The sequence below is a fragment of the Muscardinus avellanarius genome, assembly GCF_963383645.1.
Source record: "Muscardinus avellanarius genome assembly, chromosome: 13".
Taxonomy (NCBI): domain Eukaryota; kingdom Metazoa; phylum Chordata; class Mammalia; order Rodentia; family Gliridae; genus Muscardinus; species Muscardinus avellanarius.
In genome coordinates, this window is record NC_137799.1 from 7,756,081 (window position 1) to 7,764,289 (window position 8,209).

Below are 8,209 nucleotides of genomic sequence, written 5' to 3' on the forward strand. Positions count from 1 at the left end.
AGAGAACCTGCAAGAAAAGGAATAGATAAAAGCACAGGGTTCTCTTCGTGCAGTAGTCTGTCAAAATAAATCATAGTCCTTGCCAGGCATGGTGATGCCTGCCTATAATCCCACTACCCGGGAGGCTGAGACAGGGGCATCACAGGTTAAAGGCCAGCCTTAGAAATTTAGCAAGACACTGTCTCAAGTTTAAAAAAAAAAAAAAAAAAAGGGTCAGGCGTGGTGGCGCACGCTTGTAATCACAGCATTCGGGAGGCTGAGACTGGAGGATCGCTGTTTGCGGACAGCCTCAGCTACTTAGTGAGGCCCTCTGCAACTTAGTGAGACCCTGTTTCAAACATAAAAAATAAAAAATAGGTCAGAGGGTGTAGCTCGGAGGTCAAATGCCCCCAGGTTTCATCCCCAAACCCGCAAAAATAAAAATAAAAATTAATAAAGTAAAATAGGGCTGGGGGTGTGGCTTAGAAGTTTCAATTCCCATTACCAGCCGGGTATGGTGGCACATGCTTATAATCCCAGAATTTGGGAGGCTGAGACCTGAGGATCGTGGTTCACAGACAGCCTCAGCTACTTAGTGAGTCCTTCTGAAACTTAATGAGACCCTGTTTCAAAATAAAGAATAAAAAAAAATAGGACAAGGGGTGTAGCTCAGAGGGTGAATGCCCCTGGGTTCCATTCCCAGCCAGCCCCCCCCCCCAAAAAAAAAAGCCAGGAATGGTGGCACATGCCTGTGATCCTAGTACTGGGGAGACTGAGATAGGAGGATCGCAGGTTCAAGGACAGCCTCAGCAACTTAGCAAGACTCAGCAACCTAGTGAGACCCTATTTCAAAGCAAAAAAATTTAAAAAAGAGCTTAGGTTATAGCTTGGAGGTACAACATCCCTGGATTCAATCTCAGTACCACCAAAAGTAAAAATCAATTTAAAAAATCATAGTCCTCTCTGTTCCAGTTGGCAGAATTCCAGGCAACAGTGCCCGTCATTAGAATGCGGATTCTTGAAGCCCTAGGGGCCGAGGGGTAGAGCCAGCGTCCTCTGGCAGGGCCCAGGCCTGCAGCTGGAAGGGGTACAAGTGGCAGAGGGGTTCCAGCCCCCGGGCCTCTCGCCCCTGTGCCAAGACGAGGTTGGCTCCTTCCGCCTCCAGCTCAACTCGGCCCCAAGCAACAGGGCTGGCACTGCCAAAGGGAGGTCAGCAGACAGCACCATCTGCCTGCTCTGTCCTTTGGGGGCTTGGTGACCTCGGCACCTGACATGGTGGCCTTTCCTCACATGGTGGCCCCACCTGGGGTCGGGCCTGGCCTACAGGAAGGACGAACCCCGGTGGCTCTCTCCCACTGAGCCTCAAGGCCCCGCTGCAGATGTGGAGTGCCCGCAGGGTCCAGCACAGTGGACCAGGCCCAGCCTCCCGAGGCCCAGAGCCGGCGAGTTCTTTGTCCCTATTGCTGCAGGCACTTGGTGAGGCTTTCCTGGGCGTCAGGCCCCGCGCTGGGTGATCAGGGCTGCCTTTGTTCATTGAGCCAACAGTCCTGAACCTAAGCCCGCAGTGCCAGCCCTGCACCCCTCCTTTCAGCCTGTGCACGTCTTTTCCTTCCCCCACAACACCTTTCCCTTCTCTTTCTACCACCAAGGTTAACTAGAATTCAGGGTCTTGTTAGGTTGCTGACAGTCTTGCTACGTTGCTGAGGGTGTCCTCAAAGCTGTGACCCTTCTGTCTCAGCCTCCCAAGTACTCAGATTACAAGCATGTGCCACCATGCTCTGCTAAAAATGGTATTTCTTTGTCTTCTTCTTCCTCTTCCTCTCCTTTTCCTTCTCCTTCTCCTTCTTTTGCTGTACTGGGGGTGGAGCCTGAGGGCAATCTACCTCCGAGTTATACCCCTGTCCTATTTTTTCTTATTCTTTATTTTGAAACAAGGTGTCCCTGAGTTGCAAAGGGCCTAAGTATTAGCTGAGGCTGTCTGCAAACTGTGAACCTCCTGTCTCAACCTTCCAAATGCCTAAAATCGGGCTTCTAAGGAAGCCTGATTCCCCAGCCTAGAGCAAGGGCCCTGGCTATGCACTCAGAGAACTCACCCCAGCTAGACACGGTGTTGTCCGCCTGTGATCCCAGGATTTGAAAGGCTGGGGTAGAGGACCTGAGGTTTAAGGCCAGTACAAAGCAATCTAACAAGACCCTGTTCAAAAAAAAAAAAAAAAAAAAAAAAAGCCAGGCATGATGGCACAGGCTTGTAGTCCCAGTACTTGGAAGGTTGAGACAGGAGGATGGCAGGTTCACAGGCAGCTTCAGCTACTTACTGAGGACCTTCACAACTTAGTGAGACCCTGTTTCTAAATAATGAATAAAAAATAAGCTGGGCATGATGGCGCACGCTTGTAATCCTAGCATTCGAGAGGCTGAGACTGGAGGATCGTGGTTCGCAGACAACCGCAGCTACTTAGTGAGGCCCTCTGCAACATTGTGAGACCCTATTTCAAAATAAAGAATAAGCCGGGCGTGGTGGCGCACGCTTGTAATCCCCGTGCTTGGGAGGCGGAGACAGGAGGATCACGCTGGTTCGAAGCCAGCCTCAGTAGCTTAAGAGACCCTGTTTCCAAATAAAAATATAAAATAGGTCTGGGAGTGTACCCCAGAGGTAGAAGGGTTTTCAGGAACCCCAGTACCACCAAAAAAAAGAATAAAAAATAGGGTTGGGGGTGTAGCTCAGAGGTCAAATGTCCCTGGGTTCCATCTCGGGTACCGCAAAATAAATAAATAAACAAATAGGGCCAGAGGTGTATCTCAGATGCAGAACACCCCTTGGGTTTAATCTTTAGTACCACAATAAAAGAAAAATGAGCAGTGGTCCCAGTTGCATGGCGTACGTTCACGTGCTCCTCAGGTGGATGTCTGGTTCCTCAGATCTAATTGTACAACGCCAGACACGACTGTCTGGTTCCCACCCTTGCAAGCTACCTTCTGTCAAAGAAGCCATGTCATCTGCCAGACATGGTGGCGCATGCTCGTAACCCCAGTCCTTGGGAGGCTGAGACAGGAGGATCACAGGTTCAAAGCCAGCCTCAGCTACTTGGTGAGGTCCTCCGCAACTTAATGAGGCCCTGTTTCAAAACAAAGAATAAAAACCAGGACCAGAGATGTGGCTGAAGAGGCAGGAATGCCCCTGGGTTCAATCCCCAGTATCACACAAAAAAAGCCACATGATTAAACTGGCGTCAGGGTTGGCAGGGGCTGTGGGGGCACACAGGGCACCTGGCGGGCCAGGGATGGCTCTGCAGGGAAGTATCCTTGCCACCAGGAGCATAGAGCCGGCGAAGTAAGGAGAGCTCACAGGTGGCCCGCGCTGGAGTGGCGGAGGGTCCCTGGTGCAGGACGTGGATGTGTGTGGGGAGGGGGGCATGTTTAGTGTAGAAAGTGGGACCATGAGTTGACTTGGATAGCCCAGTTGAAAGAAATGGACCAGCTGGGTGAGATGGCGCACGCTTGTAATCCCAGCACTCGGGAGGCTGAGACAGAGGGATCGCGGTTCGCAGACAGCCTCAGCTACTTACTGAGGCCCTCCGCAACTCAGTGAGACCCTGTTTCAAAATAAAGAATAAAAAATAGGGCAGGGGGTGTAGCTAGGAGGTAGAATGCCCCTGGGTTCAATCCCCAGACCAGCAAAAAAAAAAAAAAAAAAAAAATAGGGCTGGAAGTGTAGCTCGGAAGTAGAATGCCCCTGGGTTCCATCTCCAGTACAGCAATAAATAAATAAATAATAATAACAATAACAATAACAACAACAATAATAATAATAAAGAAAAGAAATGGACCAAGCAAAGCAAGGGAACCTGTATGTAGTGCCTCGGGCCAGTCCAGTGAAGAAGGCCAAGCGGAATGGGGGTCAGCGGGACCCAGGAAGCCAGAAATGGCTCTCATTCCAGAGGCCTCCAGTGACTGCTGGAGGTTGGCTTGTGGGTTCCCAACAGGGCAGGGCCTCCCTCCCCTACGCTGCTGTCTGCTCTGCCACTGCAGGGCTCTGAGGACCTGGACGTAAGCGAAGGCAGAGGAAGGCCACGCTGGGTGTGGCATCCGCTCCTCCTGCCTTCCCTGCCATGGGCACACGTGTGGGAGGCCCACAGGTCTGCAGCTGGGCGAGACAGACTGCTCTGTGTGCGGACAGGGCAGGGGGGTAAAAGGTGCTGGTGGTAAGAATAGCTGACGTTTAGCTAGCTGGGTGTGGTGGTACATGCCTGTAAGCCCAGTACTTGGGAGGCTAAGATAGGAAGATCGCAGGTTTGAGGCCAGCCTCAGCAAGTTGGCAAGACCCTGTTTCAAAATAAAAAGGGCTGAGCCGGGCGTGGTGGCGCACGCTTGTAATCCCCGCGCTTGGGAGGCGGAGACAGGAGGATCGCGCAGGTTCGAAGCCAGCCGTGCGCTGGCTTAGGAGACCCTGTTTCCAAAATGAAAATGTAAAAATAGGTCTGGGAGTGTAGCCCCGAGGTAGAAGGGCTTCCAGGAACCCCAGTACCACCAAAAAATTAAAAAATTAAAAAATAAAATAAAAATAAAAAGGGCTGGTAGCTCAGGGATAGGCAATCCCTAGCACCAAAAAACCAAAACAAAACACAGAAAGAATAGCCATCTTTTATTGACTGATTGCTACCAGCCAGGCATCGTGCTAAGCCCTTTCTGTATTAACCCATGTGATCTTCAGCGTGCCGTGGATAGGCGACTGTGTTCCCTATTTTAGAGAAAAGGGTCCTAAGGCCTAGGTTCACCTGCTCTTAAGCGGCTGGACTGATACCTGAAGCCAGGCCCCCTGCCTTGAGTACTCACCAGCACGGTCTTCAGGGGCGGCTCAGCCGACTGCAAAGCCCCCGGTGTCCCGTGCCTCCCACTCTGTCCTGAGCATACTGAGGCCCTGTACGGGCCCCAGGAAGCAGGCGTGCGGGGCCTCCGCTGCTTTGGAACCCTCTAACAGACACTGTGATGGGGTCCGGGGGCCAGGTTTGAATCCTGGGTGTTCAGATGGCCTTCTGTGTCTGAACTTGAGTTTCCTCACAAGCGACACAGGGTCATACCAGCGCCTGCCGTGCACTGCCCGTGTCCCTCTGGGACCGAGTGTTCCCCAGCCCTGGGAGGGAGGATCTTTAGCCCCGTTTCCCAGCTAAGGAAACAGGTCTGGAGAGGTTAAGTAATTGACCAGTGAATTTTGAAGATGGATCAAACATAGATCTGTCTGACATGGAGCCTACACTATTAAAAATCTTTATTTAGGAGCTGGGCGTGGCGGCGCTCGTTTGTCATCCCAGCATTTCGGAGAGTGAGACAGGAGGATCGCGGTTCTCTGCCAGCCTCGGCTACTTAGTGAGGCCCTCTGCAACTCAGTGAGATCCTGTTTCAAAATAAAGAATTAAAAAATAGAGGCCGGGCGTGGTGGCGCACGCTTGTCATCCCCGCGCTTGGGAGGCGGAGATAGGAGGATCACTCAGGTTCAAAGCCAGACGTGCTGGCTTAAGAGACCCTGTTTCCAAAAATAAAAAAAGCATAAAATAGGTCTGGGAGTGTAGCCCGGAGGTAGAAGGGCTTCCAGGATCCCCAGTACCACACACACACACACACACAAAAAAAAAAAAAAAAAAAAAAAAAATAGAGCTTTGGGTATGGCTCAAAGGAGAATGCCCCTGGGTTCCATCCCCAGTGCCACACACACACCAAAAAAGCCTTTTTCTGGGGGGTGATATGTTCAAACCCAGGTCCTTACTCATGCTAAGTGTGTGCTCTACCATTGAATGCCACCCAGCACCCTAAAAACTTTGCTGAAGTACGGCCATCTCCGTATCCATGGAGGACTGCTTCCAGAGCTGTCAGCTACCAGAACCACGATGCTCACGTCCCTCCCATAAGATGGAGCATTTGCGTGGCGCACAGGCGCATCCTTCTGTGTATTCTGAATCACCTCTAGATTATTTAGAATACCTAGTACAAGCTGGGGCTGGGGCTCAGTGGCAGAGGGCTTGCCTGGCATGTTAGAGACCCTGGGCTAAACCCCTAGCACATCTACCCTCTCCCCCCAAAAAAAAAGAAAGAAAAGAAAAGCTTTAGAATACCTAGTACAATTAAATGCTATGAAAGTAATTGCTATCCTGTCTTATATAGGGAATAATAGGATATAAAAAGTCTGGACGTGTTCAGTACAGAAATACAGACACAGCCTTTTTTTCAAATACTTCTGAGCCAGCCAGGCATGGTGATGTGTGCCTATCTATAATCCCAGTACCTAGGAGGCTAAGACAGGAGAACTGCAGGTTTGAGACCAGCCTCAGGAACTTAGCAAGACCTCAGCAACTTAGTGAGACGCTGTTTCAAAAAATAATTATAATAAATAGGCTGGGAGTGTAGCGTGGCTTCAGTGCCTGCATGTATGTACTAAGTCGGTGTGCCCATGCCTGCCCTCCGGTCAAGGGGGAGCAGCTCGTCAGCACGGGGAGCCCCTGGGGCCTCCCCTCCAAGGAGCTGGTTCTGCCTCCTGCGGGGTCCCTGCCTTCGCCCTCGGCGGCAGGGCCTCACTGGGCGCAGAGAGGCTGGTCCCCCAGGCCGCAGCGAGCGGTGGCTCCTCACGTCTCTTGCAGCAGTGAACGTGGCGGCGCCTCCATCCCACGGCCACTTACAGGCAGCGCTGCCGCCCGCGTCCCCTGTGTCTCTGGGGCACGTTCGCCTGTGGGTGGTTCGCCTAGGAGTGGCCGGCGGTCCGGGTGCCCCGAGCTGCGGCGTCCACCCAGCAGCGCCGCCCGGCCTTCGTGTCCGGCCTCGCTGTCAGCGGCCCGGCGCTGGCACCGGCGCTCGCTTTGGTGTGCGTTTCCCTGGCGCCAATGGAGCTGAGCTCGCTTGCTTGCTTTCTTTCTTTCTTTCCTTCTTTCTTTCTTTCTTTCTTTCTCTTTCTCTTTCTCTTTTTCTTTCTTCCTTTCCTGGGCATGGAACCCCGGGGCTACCTCCGAGCTGCAACCGCAGCCCTATTTTTTATTCTTTATTTTGAAACCGGGTCTCACTGAGTTGCAGAGGGCCTCACTAAGTAGCTGAGGCTGTCCGCGAACCGCGATCCTCCAGGTCTCAGCCTCCCGAATGCTGGGATGACAAGCGTGCGCCACCACGCCCGGCTGAGGCCGGCTTCTAATGTGTGCAATCTTCCTGTCTCAGCCTCCCAAGCGCGGGGATTACAAGCGTGCGCTACCATGCCTGGCCCTGGTTTAATTTTTATTTTGAAACAGAATCTCATTGGGTTGGTGCAAGTCTCTCTACTTGCTGAGTCTGCCCTCAAACCTGTGACCCTCTTGTCGGAGCCTCCCGTGTACTGGGATTTCAGGTGGTCACCACCACACTCAGCTTTTGCCGCTTTTAAATTGGCGCCGCTTGTAATCCAGCAATTGGGAGGCTGAGACAAGAGGGTCATAGGTTCTCAGCCAGCCTCAGCTATTTCGTAAGGCCCTCCGCAACTGAGTGAGACCCAGTTTCAAAATAAAAAATATGGCTGGAGGGTGTAGGTCATAGAATGCCCTGAGGTTTCATCTTCAGTACCACACACACATAAGTAAATAAATAATAAATAAATAAATAAGTGTCAACCTTTATGGCACCGCAATCTTTAGCCTTTTGTGGGTGAATGCTTTGTTTATCCATTCATTAGTTGATGGGATTTGGCTCGTTTCCACTTCCCTCTGTGGTACTAGAGATTGAGGGCGTTGTACCTCTGACCTACCACACCCCAGCCCATTTTATTTTTATTTATTTATTTATTTATTTATTTATTTATTTATTTTGGTGGTACTAGGGTTCCTGGAAACCCATCTACCTCCGGGCTACACTCCCAGACCTATTTTATATTTTTATTTGGAAACAGGGTCTCTCAAGCCAGCGCAGCTGGCTTCACACCTGCGCCATCCTCCTGTCTCCGCCTCCCAAGCGCGGGGATTACAAGCGTGCGCCACCACGCCCGGCTTTTATTCTTTTATTTTGAAACTGAGTCTTGTTCCGCTGCTGAGGCTGGCGCCGAACCTGTGGTTCTTCTATCTCAGCCTCCCAAGTATTTGGATGACAGGCGTGCACCACTGTGCCCAGATTATTTCTGCTTTTTTCTTTTTCTTTTTTCTGAACTGAGGATTGAACCCCAAAGCATTCTCTCTCCAAGCTACACCCCCAGGCCTTTTTTTTTTTTTAAACAGGGTCTCGCGATGTG